Source organism: Lactuca serriola, chromosome 4 (genome assembly GCF_051521515.1).
Source record: "Lactuca serriola cultivar US96UC23 chromosome 4, Lser_US96UC23_V15, whole genome shotgun sequence".
Taxonomy (NCBI): domain Eukaryota; kingdom Viridiplantae; phylum Streptophyta; class Magnoliopsida; order Asterales; family Asteraceae; genus Lactuca; species Lactuca serriola.
The window spans coordinates 28,923,990-28,947,016 of record NC_136411.1 but is presented as its reverse complement, the minus strand read 5'-3'; positions in this window follow the sequence as shown (position 1 = coordinate 28,947,016).

Genomic DNA, 23,027 nt, shown 5'->3' with positions numbered 1-23,027 from the left:
CCCTCTCTTGGCTTAAACGCCTCACTGTTGACCAAACCCTAAAAGTCAACAAAAGTCAACGGTCAAACTCTGACCCGACTCGTCGAGTGCACCGGCGAGTCTACACATGTCCACTGACTCTCTTAGTCCCTCTCTCGGCACGTCGAGTCCTTCCCCTTACTCGACGAGTTACACCTGGCATGAATCGCAGGGCCACCCGACTCAACTCGTCGAGTCTCAAGAACAACTCGGCGAGTTCCGCCTTGAACTCTAGTCCCCTAACTCTCCCTGACTCACCGACTTATTTCCCCAACTCGGTAAGTCTACTCACCAAGTGATTTATGGGAAACCCTCATCCTACTCGCCGAGTCTGCTCTTCGGACTCGGCGAGTTCATGCCATGCACAAACTCCATAGGCCTCCTAAGGTCAGATCTGTTCCTTATATTCATAGATCTAGCCTTCTCAAGCATGATAATCACGTAAAGTTCAGACCTTGAGACTCATATAACATCTAAATGGTCTAACTTGGTGATTTAGCCCCAAAAATGACATCCTAAGCTCATGGCTCCCAAAATAACTCATAAAGCTCCATGGGTTAAGGTCTCTGGACCTCTTTGGGTCCAGATCTAAAGCATAGACTTGAGAAGGGACTAATTGCTCCACATATCCATCCTCTAAAGGGGATAGAAAACCCTAACTCTAAGAATCAACACCAAAACTGAAAAAGGTTCGAACAAATAACTCAATATGATCTCTATGAACTCAGAAGTCACCAAAATCGCACTTCCTTCAGCCTCCTCTTGCCTTGGTCACTTCCTTCTTTCAAGTACACCAACAAAAGGATCAAGAATGGCCTCTCCTTCCTCACAAATGCTCTAGATCTCTTAGGGTTTCTCTCTATGGTTTAGTAGCCGCAAATGACGGCCCTAAGGGCCTTTAAATAGGTCCCAAACCCAGGAAATTAGGGTTTCATTAAACAGCGTGGACTCGCCGAGTCCAATCATGAACTCGCGGAGTCCGACTGTGAACCCGGATACCAATCCGCGACCATACTCGGCGAGTTTCAACCCCAACTCGTCGAGTCTCCTCACAACTTCCAAAAAAATAAGGAAATAAATATTATACCTGGGAATCCGAATGTTACAGAGAGTCAACTTCGATGGATCCAACTTTATGGATTGGATCAGGAACATCAGGATGGTCACTCGGTATGAGGACGAGGAATATGTCCTCGACAAGGAGCTTATGGAACTTGAGCCATCTGCTACTCCTGAGGAGATCGTTGAATATCAGGCACATGAAAGAGATGCTACCAAAGTGACATGCATCATGTTGGCCACTATGACAGCTGAGCTCCAAAAGTCCTATGAGGACTGCTATCCTTTTGAGATGAACCAGGATTTGATGGACTGCTACCATCAGAGTGCTCGTCAAGAGCGATATAAAATCATCTCCTCTATGATAACAACCTGAATGAAGGATGGTGAACCCATCACGGGCCACATGTAGAAAATGAAAAGGTATGTGGACTGTTTGCTAAAACTAAATGTAAACTTCCCCGAGGAGTTGGCAATAGACATTATTTTTCACGCCTTACCCTTGTGTTATGATCAATTCTGTATGACATACCACATGAACAATGAGGAAGTTACACTTAGCAAACTTCAAGGACTCTTGAAAACTGCAGAAAGTGGTCTTAAGAGTAAGTCGGTTGTTACCACTCCTACTCCTACCGCGGCTCCTGTCTTGGCAATTGGGCAAGGCAAAGGAAAGAAGAGGAAGAACCCTTCAAAGGGTAACAAGGGAAAGTATCTTGATGGCTCCTCTTCAAGTGGAACTAGGAAAGGTTTCGTCACTCCTTCTACTAACTCTGAAGAGGCTGGATGCTTCTATTGCCATGAAAAGTCGCACTGGAAGCGAAACTGCCCAAAGTACCAGCAAGATGTTAAGGATGGGAAAGTGAAACCCAACCATGCAGGTACATACACTATATTGTCTAATAATTCACCCCATTCTAATTCTTGGGTCCTTGATACAGGATGTGGTATTCACATATGTACTGATTTGCAGAGACTAAGAAGAAGTGAGAATGTGGAGCATGGGAAGATAAACTTGATCATGGGGATTAGGAAAGCTTCACCTACTACCAAGATTGGAGTTTATTATTTGTTTCTAAGTAATGGATTAGTATTATATTTGAATAAGTGTTGTTACACGTCTGAAATGGCGAGAAATATTATTTCCTTTCATGGTTTATACAAACAAGGTTTTACCTTTTCATTTGATAATGATAATGGTGGAATTAATGCTTTCTTTAATAATTTTTTTTATTTTAAAGCATTACCTTGCGATAGTGTATATGAATCTGTGTCGGTTGTTGATAACCTAGGAAATAATGTATTTTGTATCAATTCTTCCACTAGTTTGGATAAAGCCTCATTATGGCATTGTTGTCTTGGACACGTAAGCAAGAAGCACATAGGCCTACTCCAAAAGGATGGAGTCTTGTAGTCGTTTGACCTAAAGTCAGATGATAGTTGTGAATCTTGTTTGCTTGGGAAAATGAGAAAGTCACCCTTCACTGGTTCTTGTGCTAGGGGTGAGGGTTTGATAGACCTCATACATACTGATGTGTGTGGACCCTTCAGAACTGCCACAAGAGATGCTAACTGCTTCTATGTGACTTTTATTGATGATTTTAGTAGATATGGATATGTCTACTTAATCAAGCATAAGTCAGAAACCTTTGAAAGATTCAAAGAGTTCAAACGGGAAGTTGAGAATCAGTTGGGAAGTTGAGAATCAGTTGGGATTATCACACAATTGACACCTCCCAGGACACCACAACTTAATGGTGTGGCTGAGAGGCGCAATTGAACCTTGTTGGATATGGTTCATTCCATGATGAGTCGAGGTTCGCTACCAATCTCATTTTGGAGGTATGCCTTAGAGACTGTCGCTCGTATTCTTAATCTAGTCCCTACAAAGAAGGTTGCCAAAACAACTCATGAGATGTGGACCGGAAAAGTTCCCAATCTAGACCACATCAAGATTTGGAGTTGTGAGGCTTTTGTGAGGCGTGAGTGTCACGATAAGCTCAAACCTCGAAGTGAGAGGTGTATTTTCATCGGTTACCTATAGAGATCCTTTGGTTACCTCTTCTACATACCTAGTGATAATGTGGTATTTGTAGCAAAGAGAGGAGTCTTTCGCGAGAGAGAATTCATGAGCCAAGGAAACAATGGGAGGTAAATTAACCTTGAAGAAATTCAAGTGTCAAGTGGTGAAGGAACCACAAACCCTAGCAATCAACCTGAGGAGGAAACTCTTGTTGATCTGACAGAAGAGTCTGTACCTCAAAGGCGTTCCATGAGAGTTAGGAATGCACCTGAGCATTACTATGGTTTCCATATTACTGCGGAAGGTGATACACCTATCAGTGATAGCATACTGGTGAGTCTGGATGAACCTAATAGCTACATGGAAGCCATGACAGAACCTGAGGCTGCTAAATGGAAAGAGGCTATGGAAACGAGATATAATCCATGTATGACAATCAAGTTTGGAACTTGGTTGACAATGTACCAGGTCGTAAGACAGTTAGGTGCAAATGGATCTTCAAGAAGAAGACCGACATTTATAAAGTGCGGCTGGTTGCAAAGGTCTTTTCTCAAACTCCAGGAGTTGATTATGATGAGACCCTTTTACCAGTAGCGAAGATTAAGTCTATTAGGGTTATGTTAGCCATAGCTGTATTTCATGATTATGAAAGATGGAAAATGGATGTCAAAACCGCTTTCCTTAATGGAAAGTTGGCTGAGGATGTTTACATGAGTCAGCCAGAGGGTTTTGTCAGTACAAAGTACCCTAATAGAGTGTGTAAGCTTGAGAAATCCATCTATGGATTAAATCAAGTACCTCACAGATGGAATCTTTGTTTCGTTGAGAAAGTCAAAGAGTTTTGCTTTTCGAGGAGTGAAGATGAATCTTGTGTTTATGTCAAGGCTAGTGGGATTATAGTCAGCTTCTTGGTATTATATGTTGATGACATACTGCTCATAGAAAATGACATCCCAACTTTGCAGGAGGTTAAGTCCTGGCTTGGGAAGTGTTTCGCTATGAAGGACCTTGGAGAAGTTGCCTATATACTAGGGATAAGGATTTTGAGAGACAGGAGTAAAAGACTAATTATACTTAGTCAGAGTACCTACTTGGAGAAGGTGTTGAACAGATTCAACATGCAAAATTCCAAGAAAGGAGAGTTACCGATGCAGAGTAACGCCAGACTGAGTAAGACTCAGAGTCTGAGTACAGAGGATGAGATAGCAGAGATGAGTCGAGTTTCGTATGCTTCTGCTTTAGGCTCGATCATGTATGCTATGACTTGTACTTGTCCTGATGTGGCCTTTGCATTGAGCATGGTCAGCAGATATCAGGGGAACGCTGGCAAGGTTCACTGGACTGCGGTAAAGATCATTCTCAAGTACCTATGGAGGACTAAGGACTGGGTCCTTACCCTCGGTGGGAGTGATGACTTGAGAGTATTAGGGTATAGTGACGCTAGCTTCCAGACTAATAGGGATAATTTCTGCTCTCAGTCAGGCTGGGTCTTTACCTTAAACGGAGGAGCAATTTCTTGGAAAAGTTCGAAGCACGAGGAAGAAAAAGTTCCAAGCAGGAGATAGTGGTTGATTCAACTTGCGAATCAGAGTATATAGCGGCAAGCGAGGCAGCAAAGGAGGCTATATGGCTAAAGAATTTAATTGGAGACCTTGGAGTTGTACCAGCTATAAAGGAGCCTATAGAGATTTTATGTGATAGTGAAAGTGCAGTTGCCTTAGCAAAGGAACCAAGGGATCACGGGAGATCCAGACACATCGACAGAAAATACCATTTCATCACACATCGAATAGAAGAAGGACTCCTCGTGGCAAAGAGGGTATCATCATATGAGAACCCGATAGATCCCCTCATGAAGGAACTGGGCAGGGTTAAGCATCTCCAGCTTGCGAGGCGCATAGGGCTGAAGGATGATATTACTTTTAGTAGTTAGATAGCTTTGAAATGTGTAAAGTGTAATTGACATTTGATGAGGAATGAAAGTTGTGTTTATTTATGAGTAAAGTATTGCTATCCTCTGTCAATCGTTTACTATCATTTCATTTTGCATGTTTTGACTTCCATAATAATTATGTTATGTTATTTCAAATTATTCAAATTTTCCACAGTCGGTCATAAGTTGGAAGTAGATATGAATTAAGACTGTCATGGGTTGGCTTGTAGATTGTGACATCCCCATTTTCACGGCCAGAAAAGACCGATTTGTTTATGCTTGGTTTTTAAAATCAGAGTAATCTTTTAAAGAAAATAGTTGCGGAATTTGTTCCCAAAATAAAATATGATAACCATTTATCAAAACGTTTCTCAAAGAGAATGTATTTTCATTAAATAATACAACCTCGGGATGTCATGTTCCGATACAGACCAAAAGCTAAAACAATATAAAATAGACCTTACAACAGTTATTCATAACTACTGGCCTATAATCCAAAATCTCTCGTCAAGTCCACCAACTTATACTCTTGTGCCATTACCTGTAATGCAAAGAAAACTGAGTGGGTCAGACTTGGGAGCCTGGTGAGCATATAGGGTTTTCAACCCACAATAATATAAGTATTATATTCAACCATCAAACAATCAACTCAATTACCCATCCCCATTATCTTCTTTATTTCTTAGGATTTTACCCTAAGAATTCAACTACCCGTCATTCATTCATTCCTAAGGATTGACCTAAGGAATTAGCACAAAATCTATTGCTACATAAGGCGCATCTACCAACATCGTCCTTTAAGCGCCTCTGCCAGGATTACGTCATACACTATGAGGCGTGACTGCCAGGTTTATGACATTCCCTTTTAGGCGCATATGCCGACATTATCTTATAAGCGCATCTGCCAAGATTATCCTATAAGCGCATCTGCTATTGTTATGACAATCTCTATTTGGCGCATCTGCCAAGATCACGACATTCACTACTTGGTGCATCTACCGATATTATTCCAAGCGCATCTGCTAGTTTTATGACATTCTTTAATTGGTGCATCTACCAATATCATTCTTAATCATCTTTCATACCTCACCATTTTATCACATACCAACTATCTCATCTACCCATGTTCTACCCAACATATTTGTAGATATAAAACACATATACAGTTTAACTCATTTAAAAACTATATAAAACATCTATTCCACACTCATCTCAAATAAACAACAATATATAAACACATAGCACGTATTTTATAACAAATACTTCATGTTTATGTGATAGAAGAAAGTAACTACACACCCACACATATAAACAACAATATACTTAATACACTCGAACCATACTTGTATTATTATCGTGTTTATGAAAGGTAGTATACACTCACTTGATCAGAAAATGATCAGACAGCACTACGACTTGCAGAAGTAGTATTCTTCGGTAGATCTGTAAGATCTCCACAAAACCGGACTTCTCGCGGGCAGAGCTTCGGCTCGGGAATCGCACTTCACGGGATCTCGGAAGCGTAAAACTTCCTTCTTAACTTGGATATGAGATCCGGGGTGTCGGGATGGCTTCGGGGGTTTACACGCAGAGCTTCGGCACAAAAACGAGGAGAAATCAGCAAATAAGCCCGGAACCCTCGCATCCTATTTATAGGAGGCTGGAGCCTCAGAGTACGCGGGGCGTAAGGCTCCGAAATCGTCACTGCATGCGTCATCCGAAGAACTCGAGTGCGAAGGTCGTCATGCTTCGCTGTACGCGGGGCGTACAACAGTACGTTGGGCATACTTCGGATATGCCCGGTGACTCCCCTTCGGATAATGTCGGACTGAATAATTAAATTTAACTATTAATTAATTAATAAACTTCGAAAATTCATATCTCCTTCATACGAACTCCATTTTCGACGTTCTTTATATCCACGCGTAGGTGAGACTACGCTCTACAACTTTCGTTTAAACTTCGTCGGCTAATTTTGACTTTATTTTTATTATTTATTTTTAATAGGCCGGGACAGAAAATTTCGTTATAAATTCATAACTTCTTCGATTGACGTCCGTTCTCGCCTAACTTTTTATCGCTTCGATACTAACAACGAGATCTTCGATTCTCGTTTAGATTGCTTCGGCTAAAAACCGCTCGATCTCAAATCGAGTATTTCGGGTTGCATATCGCTAAGTCGAAACTTAGAAAAATCATAACTTCCTCATACGAAGTCAGATTTGGACGTTCTTTCTATGCATGCTCACGGTTTAACGTATTCTACGACTTTCATTTACATTGCTAAGGCTAAACATCGCTCTAACGTAAATTCACTTTTTACGTCGCGCTGTGTCGTGCCGGTTCTGTCACGAAACTTCGACAGGTCATAACTTCTTCGTTATAACTCGGATTTTGGCGTTCTTTATATGCACGGAAACCTTGTAACATATACTACAACTCGGTTAAGATTAATCCTTCTAGATAATCTTCCATAAAAAAGTCATTTTTGACGCCTATTGTCTCTAAATTGACTAGCCCTGATCTACGTGCGTTACAATTATCTCCCCCTTAGGATGATTACGTCTCAGAATCATCAATGAAATAGGTCTTGCATAATGATTCCACACGTTATTTATTCATCCTTCGTAATAACCTTAAATTCTATGTTTCCTCGAAAGAGTATTTAACTCTTTGGCTTTCTTGACCGCAGACGATGCCCAATCTTGCATCTGCTTATCGTACTATGTTGTACTTTCAATCGTAACCCTCGAGTTACCCAATAAGTCGTTATTATGGACTCCTTCTTCTTCTCAGGATAAATACTTTCCTTTATCTATTGTAACAAACCGATGGGTCGTGCTCTACTGACCTCTCATCGAATGATGCAATGCTTAGACTCAGGTCTCTTAGAGTTAAATTCCAAAATGGAATATACCTTCCTTCATATTCTAATGTGATATAATCACATTTCAGCATGTAGCATTTCTACCTACAAACTTCTTTTAACAACAAGCGCGACACTATCAATCGCATTAACTTCAACCTTCTGACTTAAGTCAGATGTTACATCTAACTTGGTCCTCTAGACCACGTAACATACTCCTCGTAGTCGAACTCAAATTTAAATATGACCACTAGGTTCGAAACAAGAAACATCTTACTAGTCACTACCGAAACAAAGGTAATGACACACTTGAACAAAACGGAATCAATTACTAGCTTCTTGGTAACCTTGTGACTTTCCCTGATCCAAGTGCGAGTCCTGTGCTTCCGGTAGTATATGCATCTACTACCTTTCACACCTACTCATACTCGTCCCAAGTATTGTCCTGCAGTCGACCAAGTTACCATACAAGAAAATCAAACAATCATTCAACACATCAGCTAGCAAAACTAGGGTTTATATTACTTTCTTGAAACTATTACACAAAAGTTCAAGTTCACTATATACTATGCCTCTAATAGGCTACACCATAAGTTACTATTCACACTGCTACTTCATAACTTAATCTTTGGATATAAAATCCTCATTCCTGATCCCTTGCATTGCCATCTGCTTCATCAAGGATCATTTGAAATGCTCCTGCCTTTGGCTTTGGCGGTGCCTCTAGCCTTGCTGCTTGATTTTTCCTAGGGCAGTCTTGCTTGAAGTGCCCCTCTTCGTTACATTCGTAACACACCTTTTTGTTGAATATACATTCATTGGTGTAATGCCCATGCTTTCCACACTTGAAACATGTCACCTCCACGCCACATTTTCCTGAGTGCTTCTTCTTGCACTTATCGCACCACCTTGCCTCATCCCTTCCTCCTCCTCCAGACTTCGAGGATTTTCTTTTCTCATTAGAACCTGAAGTTCCTTCTAACTTTCTCTTCTCGCCAACTTCAACCTTACTGTCAGTCCTCCCCTTGATCATATTCTCAGCAGACTTGGCAGCCCAAATAGCTGCCTCTAGAGTAGGTGCCTGACGCACTGGCACCGCATCCTCCCAAGGGATTCCATTTGCGTCGTGGTCGACTTTTGTCAGTTCTTCTGGGACGATGCGCAAAGCAAACTCCATCTTGTCTGTGAAGGCATTAGTGTATTCATCCACTGACATGCTGCCTTTCTTCAATATCAGAAACTTATTCTCCAACTCCAATAGATTTTGAGCCGAGCAGAACTTGTGCTTGAACTGCACCAAGAACTCTGCCCGTGTCAATTGTAGTGGCTCATTAGGGCTTAAAGTCTTCCCTAGAGTGTTCCACCAACGAACGGCTCCACCTCGGAATTGACGCACTGCATAGATAGTTTGCAACATGCCTCTGTAGCCACAAGTCATGAAGGCTAACTCCATTTTGGAAATCCAATCCATAACTCCAATCGGATCCTCCTTTCCATTGAAGGTCGATGATTTGCAAGTTAGAAAGTCCTTGTACTTGCATCCCATTCCATCATTCCTTCCATCATGGTTGTTTTGGCTAACTATCGGTGGGTTGGCTTGACCAACAGACCCACTGAAGTTTCCACCTTCCGAGTGCCCTTCATTTAATTCAGGCTCTTCCACACGAATTGACAGTTCTTCACGATTCTGTTGAAGCAACCGCCTAGTCTCCTCCATTTGATGATCCAACATCGTTTGAATCATCAATTGTACACCAGCCATTGTTATCGGCTCAGGTGCAGCTGCTACGACAGGTATTTGCTCAATCACGGGTGGTTGATTCCTGTTTTCATCAGCATTTCCAACTCCACTTCTCGTTCTCACCATTTTTGATCTACACACCGAATAAGGTGAAATTAGATCCTCATTCACGATAGATATTCAAATCGCCCTTATCACTCCGAAACGTTTATATGCTAGTTCTAATATCGTATCCATACGCTTAGAATCCTAAACACATAAGGTTTCCAGATCCGGTCGGCAACAGACCATAGATCCGAACATATAATATCATCAATATAGCCATCACACAAAACATTTTGCACATAAAAGCATTTTAGGCATCATTCCTAAAATAAACTAGTGCTTGTGTCAATTTAGGTGTACTACCTAACATATTTTAGACACACTCCTCACAATCATTACTTAGCATTCTAAGTTTAAGTCTAAAAATTTCCTACAAATTCCTAGTTCGCTTAAACTAATGCTCTGATACCAACTGTGACATCCCCATTTTCACGGCCAGAAAAGACCGATTTGTTTATGCTTGTTTTTTAAAATCAGAGTAATCTTTTAAAGAAAACAGTTGCGGAATTTGTTCCCAAAATAAAATATGATAACCATTTATCAAAACGTTTCTCAAAGAGAATGTATTTTCATTAAATAATAAAACCTCGGGATGTCATGTTCCGATACAGACCAAAAGCTAAAACAATATAAAATAGACCTTACAACAGTTATTCATAACTACTGGCCTATAATCCAAAATCTCTCGTCAAGTCCACCAACTTATACTCTTGTGCCATTACCTGTAATGCAAAGAAAACTGAGTGGGTCAGGCTTGGGAGCCTGGTGAGCATATAGGGTTTTCAACCCACAATAATATAAGTATTATATTCAACCATCAAACAATCAACTCAATTACCCATCCCCATTATCTTCTTTATTTCTTAGGATTTTACCCTAAGAATTCAACTACCCGTCATTCATTCATTCCTAAGGATTGACCTAAGGAATTAGCACAAAATCTATTGCTACATAAGGCGCATCTACCAACATCATCCTTTAAGCGCCTCTGCCAGGATTACGTCATACACTATGAGGCGCGACTGCCAGGTTTATGACATTCCCTTTTAGGCGCATATGCCGACATTATCTTATAAGCGCATCAGCTAAGATTATCCTATAAGCGCATCTGCTATTGTTATGACAATCTCTATTTGGCGCATCTGCCAAGATCACGACATTCACTACTTGGTGCATCTACCGATATTATTCTCAAGCGCATCTGCTAGTTTTATGACATTCTTTAATTGGTGCATCTACCAATATCATTCTTAATCATCTTTCATACCTCAACATTTTATCACATACCAACTATCTCATCTACCCATGTTCTACCCAACATATTTGTAGATATAAAACACATATACAGTTTAACTCATTTAAAAACTATATAAAACATCTATTCCACACTCATCTCAAATAAACAACAATATATAAACACATAGCACGTATTTTATAACAAATACTTCATGTTTATGTGATAGAAGAAAGTAACTACACACCCACACATATAAACAGCAATATACTTAATACACTCGAACCATACTTGTATTATTATCGTGTTTATGAAAGGTAGTATACACTCACTTGATCAGAAGATGATCAGACAGCACTACGACTTGCAGAAGTAGTATTCTTCGGTAGATCTGGAAGATCTCCACAAAACCGGACTTCTCGCGGGCAGAGCTTCGGCTCGAGAATCGCACTTCACGGGATCTCGGGAGCGTAAAACTTCCTTCTTAACTTGGATATGAGATCCGGGGTGTCGGGATGGCTTCGGGGGTTTACACGCAGAGCTTCGGCACAAAAACGAGGAGAAATGAGCAAATAAGCCCGGAACCCTCGCATCCTATTTATAGGAGGCTGGAGCCTCGGAGTACGCGGGGCGTACTGCATTACGCGGGGCGTAAGGCTCCGAAATCGTCACTGCATGCGTCATCCGAAGAACTCGAGTGCGAAGGTCATCATGCTTCGCTGTATGCGGGGCGTACAGCAGTACGCTGGGCGTACTTCGGATATACCTGGTGACTCCCCTTCGGATAATGCCGGATTTAATAATTAAATTTAATTATTAATTCTTTAATAAACTTCGAAAATTCATATCTCTTTCATACGAACTCCATTTTCGACGTTCTTTATATCCACGCGTAGGTGAGACTACGCTCTACAACTTTCGTTTAGACTTCGTCGGCTAATTTTGACTTTATTTTTATTATTTATTTTTAATAGGCCGGGACAGAAAATTTCGTTATAAATTCATAACTTCTTCGATTGACGTCCGTTCTCGCCTAACTTTTTATCGCTTTGATACCAACAACGAGATCTTCGATTCTCGTTTAGATTGCTTCGGCTAAAAACCGCTCGATCTCAAATCAAATATTTCAGGCTGCATATCGCTAAGTCGAAATTTAGAAAAATCATAACTTCCTCATACGAAATCAGATTTGGACGTTCTTTCTATGCACGCTCACGGTTTAACGTATTCTACGACTTTCATTTACATTGCTAAGGCTAAACATTGCTCTAACGTAAATTCACTTTTTACGTCGCGCTGTGTCGTGCCGGTTCTGTCGCGAAACTTCGACAGGTCATAACTTCTTCGTTATAACTCGGATTTTGGCGTTCTTTATATGCACGGAAACCTTGTGACATATACTACAACTCGGTTAAGATTAATCCTTCTAGATAATCTTCCATCAAAAAGTCATTTTTGACGCCTATTGTCTCTAAATTAACTAGCCTTGATCTACGGGCGTTACATAGATGTCTAAGATTTTGGACAGCAAAGTGGTGCTACAACACTCACGAGTGATCATAAGTTATGAGTATTGGATTCAACCCACGCTCACTGTTATCACTTCATGGAATTTGTCTCGAGTGATCGTGAGACGGTAATATCATATAAGTCTTCAAACCTAGAGATATGCCTTGTTGCCTATGAGATGATTATGCATTGATTGTATGAAAACGCATTGGTAACTCGATGTTATAAAACGTGCCTTTGTGTCTGATTCAACAAGTAGTAGAAAAAGAATATAAGTCAAAGTTTATTTGTTCCTTCTTAGATTAGAAGCGATATCTGGGCGCCACGATGATTTTGTGTTGACCCATGTACCGGGCCCAGTCAAAACTAAGTTGATGTGTTCAATTAAGTTCTGTGTCAAAAAATCGAAAATTGGGAAACAAACTGTTGGACAATAAGTACGGTATTGTTCCATGTATTTGTCCAGCTGATACCTGGAACAGAGGATTATATGATCACTTATCTTAAATGGCGTATAAATAATCATCTCAGTTCCGTGAGACCTTGAAAGAGCTACGATTGCTGATCGGTTCCTGAAGTCATTCTTGATGTTATAGTTATTAGAGTTATCCAAGTGGGAGACTGTTGGATTAGGTGTTTAAGTTCATAACTATTTTTGGAATGTACTTGACCCGGTTAGCATTGTAACGACCCAATTTTCATGTCCAAAAATTTCGTTTTAAAAGAACATTACTTTTAGAAAATATTAAAAGTTAAAACATTGTCCGAAAGCCAATTCATACATTCCATCAAAATATCAGAGTACAAATCCCAGTGAAGCTCGTAAATGCTGAAACCGGAGAGTGTGTGTGTGACGTGCCGCTACCGCGCCGGCTCCTTTCCCCCAGCTGAGGAGGTACCTGAAACCAAAACCGAAACTGTAAGCACAAAGCTTAGTGAGTTCCCCCATTATACCACATACCGTGCAACATATAACAACCACTGTACAGCTAGGAGTTACGGGCCTTGCCCACACTCGGGAAGATACGGGCCCTGCCCACACTTCGCTAGCCGGGAGATACGGGCCTCGCCCACACTTGTGAAGATACGGGCCCTGCCCACACTTCGCTAACTGGGAGATACGGGCCTAGCCCACACTCCTACCTCGGAGAGATACGGGCCCTGCCCACACTCAACCGCTAACCCATAACATACGAGTATCACGCAGACAACAAGTATAAGCAATTCTATCATATTAACGCATATATCATACTTGACTAAACCCAGAGGTACGGGCTCGGCCCACACTCTAGTACTAGCATCTCGTCTACACGGGTCGGCCTTGGTGCCTTAGACCCGTTCCTACTAGAAAGGAAACTCACCTCGAAATAACTGCTGGTCTGTATGGGAACTGATCACCTACTACTGCTTCTGCTGCTCCGGAAACCCTCCGGCTGCAATTCCCACAATATACTCAATCAAACACTGCTCACTGACCTTTGGGTAAAATGACCATTTTACCCCTGACCTTGCCCTAAGTCAAAGTCAGAGTCAACTTTCAGTTGACCTCGACTGGCCGAGTTGGCTTTCCGACTCGCCGAGTCCCTACGCAAACGACTGCCTGGAATGCCGATCCTACCCGTCGAGTTGGGCGACGACTCGACGGGTTCGCCTTCATGACCAATATTCAAGTCCTTCATCCTACTCGCCGAGTTGTATGAACAACTCGTCGAGTCCATCTTCATCCGAAGAACACTCATGCTAAGACTCGCCGAGTTGTATGAACAACTCGTCGAGTCTGTTCTTGATCTAAGGAGATTGCCTTGAACTCGCCGAGTCAGGGCATTGACTCGCCGAGTACCTCCATAGATGGGTTAAGCTTCCGACCCACTGAGTCACACCCCGTGACTCACTGGTCACTCGACACTACGAAAAAGGGGACAACTCGGAGACTCGCGAATAGACTCGCCGAGTCATATGAACGACTCGCCGAGTCGTTGCCATGCACTCCTAAAATATACCGATTTGCTCGATTCCAGTCCATGCCATTCATAGATCTGGACTTCTAGGACACGAATCACACGTAAAGTTTCCAACTTTACGTGTGGGTATTCACCAATATGGATTTTAGGGCTCAAAATGTCTCAAAAGGGTAGATCTAGGGCTAACAAGCAATATGGGGCCAAAAAGCTAACAGATCTGAGCCCCTGGAGCTTAATCTTGACTAGATCCAAAGGCCAAACGCCTTATTACGACATACAAAGCACATACAAGCTTGGGGATTTGACCAAGAAGGACCCAAATGAAGTTTTAAGCATAGAATCAAGGGGAAAACGAGTTATACCTCAAAGGAACTGCTGGAAGAACACAAATAACGCTTGGATGGCTTCCCTTCTTCTGGATCCACTTCCTTCCCCTTCCAAAGCCTTCAAAAACACACACACTAACCTCAAACTCACAAGGAATAGCTTATAACGAGAGATACAGGGCTTTAAGGGTCAATGGGGGCCGGCTTGGGGCTGATAAGCCCTTTAAATAGGGTGTAAACCCCCGAAACTTAGGGTTTCATCCAACAGCTGTGACTCGCCGAGTCCAGGATATGGACTCGCCGAGTCACCAACTTAAACGTGTCCCGGGTCCCGCAACCACTCGGCGAGTCGGACCCATGACTCGCCGAGTCCAAGGCTAAAAGAAAGGAAATACTCAAATAACATTACGTATCAGGAACCGGGTGCTACAAATCTCCCCCACTTATTTTAGACTTCGTCCTCGAAGTCTGCTGCTCGATCCTGAAACAGCTCGGGATAATGCTCCATCATCTCGTCTAGGCTCCCAAGTCCATTCCGAACCCTTGCGGTGCTGCCATTGCACCTTCACTAGTTCGACCTTCTTGTTCCTCAAATCCTTCGACTTCCTGTCGAGGATTGCGACTGGGCGCTCAATGTAATTCAGGCTGTCATCGACCTGAATATCCTCCAATGGTACTACTGCAGAATCGTCCACTAGGCACTTTCGCAACTGAGAAACGTGGAAAGTGCTGTGGATCTGGCTAAGCTCGGCTGGCAGGTCCAGCCTATATGCTACCTTGCCCACCCGGGCTACGACCCTGAACGGTCCGATGAATCGCGGGCCCAACTTGCCCCGCTTCCTGAATCGGATGACGCCTTTCCACGGCGACACCTTCAGGAGAACCATATCCCCGACCTGGAACTCTAAATCGGATCGACGCTTGTCGGCATAACTTTTCTGCCGACTCTGAGCAGTCTGAAGCCTGCTCCGGACCTGCTGGATCCTCTCCGTCGTCTTGAGCACCACTTCGGTGCTCCCCATGACTCGTTGGCCAACCTCACCCCAGCTACCACCGAAATCTAGCACGCACGCCCGCAGCATATCCTCCAGAGTCTGGATGGTCCGCTCGCTCTGCCCATCCGTCTGCGGGTGAAAGGCTGTGCTAAAATGCAGACGAGTGCCTAACTCGTCATGGAATCTCTTCCAAAACCTGGAAGTAAAACGCACATCCTTATCCAAGATCACCGATACAGGCACCCCATGCCGTGCCATAATCTCCCGGATATAGATGTCGGCCAATTTTTCGGCCGATATGCTCTCCTGAATCGGAATAAAGTGAGCACTCTTGGTCAATCTATCCACGATGACCCAAATCGAATCCACCCCACGTGCGGTCCTGGGAAGCTTCGTGATAAAATCCATCGTGATATCTTCCCATTTCCACAGTGGAATATCCAACGGCTGCATCTTGCCATGCGGTCTCTGATGTTCGGCCTTGACCTTCCTGCAGGTCAAACATCGCTCGACATACCATGCCACATCCCGCTTCATGCAGGGCCACCAATAGTCAAGACGAAGATCCCTATACATCTTCGTTGCCCCGGGATGAATAGAGAACCGGGACTTGTGCGCCTCCTCCATCAAAATCTGGCGCACGCCTCCGTGATACGGCACCCACAACCTACGGTGTAGTGTCAAAAGTCCACGGCTATCATAATCAAAGGAGGAAACCTGACCCACCACTCGCTCGCTCTTCCGATGCTCCTCCTTGATAGCCTCCTGTTGAGCCTCCCGAATCTGCTCCAACAGGGGGGTCACCACGGTCATCCTCATACAAACGTCCCTGATCGGCGCCGCCTTGCGGCTAAGCGCATCGGCCACCACATTGTCCTTCCCCGGGTGGTAAAGGATCTCGCAATCATAATCCTTCACCACATCCAACCACCGACGCTGCCTCATGTTCAGATTCGGCTGATCCATGAGGTACCTCAAACTCTTGTGGTCCATGTAGATGGTACACCGAACCCCATAGAGGTAATGTCGCCAAATCTTGAGGGAAAATACCACCGCCCCCAACTCTAAATCGTGCGTCGAGTAGTTCGCCTCGTGAGGCTTGAGCTGCCTCGAAGCGTAAGCAATGACATGCCCCCTTTGCATCAGCACCGCGCCCAACCCAGAAATGGACGCATCACAATAAACCACAAAATCCTCCACGCCCTCTGGCAGGGCTAAGATCGGCGCCTCACACAATCTCTGTCTCAGCGTCTCAAATGCAGCCTGCTGCTCGGGTCCCCACCGAAAGACCACGGCCTTCTTCGTCAGCCGCGTCAGGGGCACGGCTATCTTGGAGAAATCCTGGATAAATCTTCGATAGTAGCCTGCCAATCCCAAGAAACTCCAAATCTCAGATGGAGACTTCGGAACCTCCCATCTCATCACGGCCTCGATCTTGGCCGGATCGATTAGAATCCCGTTCTGGTTGACGAGGTGTCCCAGAAATTGCACCTCGCGCAACCAGAACTCACACTTGGAGAACTTGGCATACAAGCTCTCCCTCCTTAGGGTCTCTAATACCTCTCTCAGATGCTCCTCATGTTCCTCCAGGGTCTTGGAATAAACCAAGATATCATCAATAAAGACTATCACAGACCGATCCAGCATCGGTCTGCATACGCGGTTCATGAGGTCCATGAACGCGGCAGGAGCATTGGTGAGTCCAAACGGCATCACCACGAACTCATAATGGCCATAGCGCGTCCGAAACGCGGTCTTCTGCACATCTTCCTCCCTGACCCTCATCTGATGATAACCCGAACGCAAATCAATCTTGGAGAACCAAGATGCTCCCTGGAGCTGGTCAAAGAGGTCATCAATCCTCGGAAGCGGGTAACGGTTCTTCACCGTTACCTTGTTCAGCTCCCGATAATCTATACACATCCGATGCGACCCGTCCTTCTTCTTCACAAACAGAATCGGGGCTCCCCAGGGCAAACTGCTCGGATGAATAAATCCCTTGTCTAGCAGCTCCTGCAGCTGCGTAGAAAACTCCTGCATCTCGGGAGGAGCCAACCGATACGGTGCCTTGACTATCGAAGCCGCACCAGGAACAAGGTCGATCCTGAACTCCACCTGTCGCTCCGGAGGTACCCCAGGAAGCTCCTCTGGGAAGACGTCTACAAAGTCTCGGACCACCAGAACCTCGCTCACTATCGCCTTACCCGTCTCCCGGGTATCCATCACATACGTGACGTAACCTGCGCATCCCTGCTGAAGGTAGCGCCTAGCCCTCGCTGCTGAACATACAGCGGGTCCATACTGGGGTCTCTCACCATGAATCACTAACTCTCCCCCACTTGGGGTCCTGACCCGCACCAGCTGCTGCGCGCAATCTATCACCGCCCCATTAGGGCTCAACCAATCCATGCCAATAATCACCTTGTTCCCACGCAACGGTATGGGAACCAAGTCTACCGAGTAACGCTCCTCGAACAACCGCAGAACGCAATCTCGGAACACCATCGATGCTCGCACCGATCGATCGTCAGCAATCTCCACCTCCAAAGGGCAATCTAACTCATCCGATGACTCATGAAACTTCCTGCTAAGCGCAAGGGAAACGAATGATCGGGATGCACCCGAATCAAATAACACCTGAACTGGGAGGCCGTTCACTTGGAACGATCCTAATACATACATATACATACAGAGCACATATCAATAACATAACATCATAAAAATAAGATAGAGGGAAAGAATCATACCCGTCACCACATCGGGTGCGGCGCGTGCCTCCTCGGTAGTTAGCTGAAAAGCCCGGCTCCTTACCACTGGAGCCTCTGCCTTGCCCTGCCGACCATCCGTGATCCGCAGGGTCGCTGGAGCTGGCGCCTTCACTGGCACTGAAACTGTCAACTGGGGGCAATTGGCCTTCTTGTGGCTCTTCTGGTTGCAGTGAAAACACAGCAACTCCGATGTCTGAATAGCTGAAACTGGAGCCGTACAATCCCTGCTAAAGTGCCCTGCCTTTCCGCACTTGTAGCAGCCTACTGAACCCATCCTACATGCCCCCACATGCGTCCTGCCGCATTTCCCGCAGCGGCTCGGTCCTGTCTGGCCTTTCGGCCTACCATCCGATCCCTTGGGCTTCTTCCCCGAAGCCCCTCCTGCCTGACCCTCCTCTACTTTCCGTTTCCGGATGTGCTCCAAATCTATCTCCCTCTCCCTCGCCCTGGCAATCATGGAGTCCAGGGTAGGGCAAGCCGAAAAGCTAACATGCTCCCGGATGTCAGCTCGTAGCATATCATGGTAACGAGTCCTCCTCATGTACTCGTCACCGGCATACTGGGGCACTAACAAAGCCCTCTCCCGGAACTTGGCGGTGATCTCCGCCACAGTCTCCGTCGTCTGCCTCATGTCAAGAAACTCCCTGGCCAGCTGCTGAAGCTCGACCGCCGGCGCGAACTCTGCCCTGAACCTGGTCACAAAGTCCGACCAGGTCATAGCCTCGATAGCTGAGGCTCCCAACGAGTCACCCACTGACTCCCACCAATCCCGGGCTCGGTCCCGTAAACATCCTGCTGCATACCTCACCTTCGACCCCTCGGGGCAGAAGCTAGTCAACTGGGCAGACTCGATGTCTGCAATCCATCGCCTGGCAACAATGGGGTCTTTCACCCCGTGGAAATCCAGCGCACCGCTGCCCCTGAAGTCCTTGAAGGACAGCGTGCGAGATCCTGACTGGCTAGATGCCATATCACTCCTGAATGCCCGAAGGCGATCCTCCATCAACTCCATGATCCCTTCCTTGATCGACCCAAAGATAATGGGAGTCGACTCAAGGATACCCCTGGTGATCTCTGACGCGATGAACTCACGTAGCCCCTCATCAATCGGCTCGGAACCTGATCCCGAACCTGACCCCTCTCCTGAACCGCCATCTACCGGCCTCGATCGAAGCACCACCATTCTGCAATACATCACAACAATCATTAGTGATACTGATACTCCCTGAGGGATCACATCTACTTACAAGTTCCCTGGTCTTATCTTGGCCATCCTTGATTCGGGTACGGATCCTCTGCTTTCAGTAGTACGGGCCCATACTACCTTCCACATCTATCCGTACCTTCTTCAAGGAGTGCCTTGACTCCACCAGATCCCTTTCACTACTGCTGATCACTGCTATACTCATCCTAGGCTTGCCCTAGGGAAATCTCTAGTTCCACTCTAACCAGTCCTCAGCTGCTGCAGGCCTCCTTGTAATGCCAGTTAGCCATTACCCGAATACCATCACATGTGACGAGGCTCAAATAATCCTTCGAGTACCCGACTCGTCCCTACAACGGTTGGACTCAAACAAGAGCTGCGCAGTAGGATCAAATCCGGCACTCTAAGATTATTCAACTCTGGTCACACGTGACGTGACGCATTCGCCTAATGGTTAACCCTCACTATTCAGAGTCCCACGAAGCACGAAGCAAGCAGCATTCAGATAAGGGTAACAATCTCAATTAACTCTATCTATTTTCAGGAACTGAGCTAGCATAAAGTACCAACTCATACTACCAGGCATAACCCAAACAGGCTATCCTATTTACTGTTTATTCAACAATTAGCATGCAAGTTCTCATACAACTGGAACACATAAAGCAGGCACATAAGGCATCACTCCTAGATCCTTAGTCCTAGTCTAGCATGCTGTTCTACAAAAGCTTAATAACATAACATAAACTTATATGGGTACTTTGGGGATACTTACTTGAGCTCGGCCGGTCACGCACATCACACACTTCGTTCTTTCTCAAAACTCTGTTCTATATTTTAGAAAACATTTTCTTTTAGAAAATCTTTTAAATCCCTCGATTTGAGTTCAGACACTCCCAAAGGTGAGTCCGAATCCCTCAAACCAGGGCTCTGATACCAACTTGTAACGACCCAATTTTCATGTCCAAAAATTTCGTTTTAAAAGAACATTACTTTTAGAAAATATTAAAAGTTAAAACATTGTCCGAAAGCCAATTCATACATTCCATCAAAATATCATAGTACAAATCCCAGTGAAGCTCGTAAATGCGGAAATCGGAGAGTGTGTGTGACGTGCCGCTACCGCGCCGGCTCCTTTCCCCCAGCTGAGGAGGTACCTGAAACCAAAACCGAAACTGTAAGCACAAAGCTTAGTGAGTTCCCCCATTATACCACATACCGTGCAACATATAACAACCACTGTACAGCTAGGAGTTACGGGCCTTGCCCACACTCGGGAAGATACGGGCCCTGCCCACACTTCGCTAGCCGGGAGATACGGGCCTCGCCCACACTTGTGAAGATACGGGCCCTGCCCACACTTCGCTAACTGGGAGATACGGGCCTAGCCCACACTCCTACCTCGGAGAGATACGGGCCCTGCCCACACTCAACCGCTAACCCATAACATACGAGTATCACGCAGACAACAAGTATAAGCAATTCTATCATATTAACGCATATATCATACTTGACTAAACCCAGAGGTACGGGCTCGGCCCACACTCTAGTACTAGCATCTCGTCTACACGGGTCGGCCTTGGTGCCTTAGACCCGTTCCTACTAGAAAGGAAACTCACCTCGAAATAGCTGCTGGTCTGTGTGGGAACTGATCACCTACTACTGTTGCTGCTGCTCCGGAAACCCTCCGGCTGCAATTCCCACAATATACTCAATCAAACACTGCTCACTGACCTTTGGGTAAAATGACCATTTTACCCCTGACCTTGCCCTAAGTCAAAGTCAGAGTCAACTTTCAGTTGACCTCGACTCGCCGAGTTGGCTTTCCGACTCGCCGAGTCCCTACGCAAACGACTGCCCTGAATCCCGATCCTACCCGTCGAGTTGGGCGACGACTCGACGGGTTCGCCTTCATGACCAATATTCAAGTCCTTCATCCTACTCGCCGAGTTGTATGAACAACTCGTCGAGTCCATCTTCATCCGAAGAACACTCATGCTAAGACTCGCCGAGTTGTATGAACAACTCGTCGAGTCTGTTCTTGATCTAAGGAGATTGCCTTGAACTCGCCGAGTCAGGGCATTGACTCGCCGAGTACCTCCATAGATGGGTTAAGCTTCCGACCCACTGAGTCACACCCCGTGACTCACTGGTCACTCGACACTACGAAAAAGGGGACAACTCGGAGACTTGCGAATAGACTCGCCGAGTCATATGAACGACTCGCCGAGTCGTTGCCATGCACTCCTAAAATATACCGATTTGCTCGATTCCAGTCCATGCCATTCATAGATCTGGACTTCTAGGACACGAATCACACGTAAAGTTTCCAACTTTACGTGTGGGTATTCACCAATATGGATTTTAGGGCTCAAAATGTCTCAAAAGGGTAGATCTAGGGCTAACAAGCAATATGGGGCCAAAAAGCTAACAGATCTGAGCCCCTGGAGCTTAATCTTGACTAGATCCAAAGGCCAAACGCCTTATTACGACATACAAAGCACATACAAGCTTGGGGATTTGACCAAGAAGGACCCAAATGAAGTTTTAAGCATAGAATCAAGGGGAAAACGAGTTATACCTCAAAGGAACTGCTGGAAGAACACAAATAACGCTTGGATGGCTTCCCTTCTTCTGGATCCACTTCCTTCCCCTTCCAAAGCCTTCAAAAACACACACACTAACCTTAAACTCACAAGGAATAGCTTATAACGAGAGATACAGGGCTTTAAGGGTCAATGGGGGCCGACTTGGAGCTGATAAGCCCTTTAAATAGGGTGCAAACCCCCGAAACTTAGGGTTTCATCCAACAGCTGTGACTCGCCGAGTCCAGGATATGGACTCGCCGAGTCACCAACTTAAACGTGTCCCGGGTCCCGCAACCACTCGGCGAGTCGGACCCATGACTCGCCGAGTCCAAGGCTAAAAGAAAGGAAATACTCAAATAACTTTACGTACCAGGAACCGGGTGCTACAAGCATGGTCCATTTGGGTTTAAGTTCATAACTATTTCTGGAATGTACTTTACCCGGTTAGCATGGTCCGATCGAGGGTTATAGTTTTTTGGCACGATCTGATTTGGCTTAATGATTTGGAGTTGTATATGTTGGATTAGGTGTCTATGTTCATAATTATTTCTGGAATGTACTTGAACCGGTTAGCATGGTTAATTTGGGTTGCATGGCATTGCAACACTTGGATAGACTAAATGAGAGAAAGGACACTAAAGGATTATTAATATATTATAATTCTAATATATTAATAATATTATTTAGTTAGTATTGATCA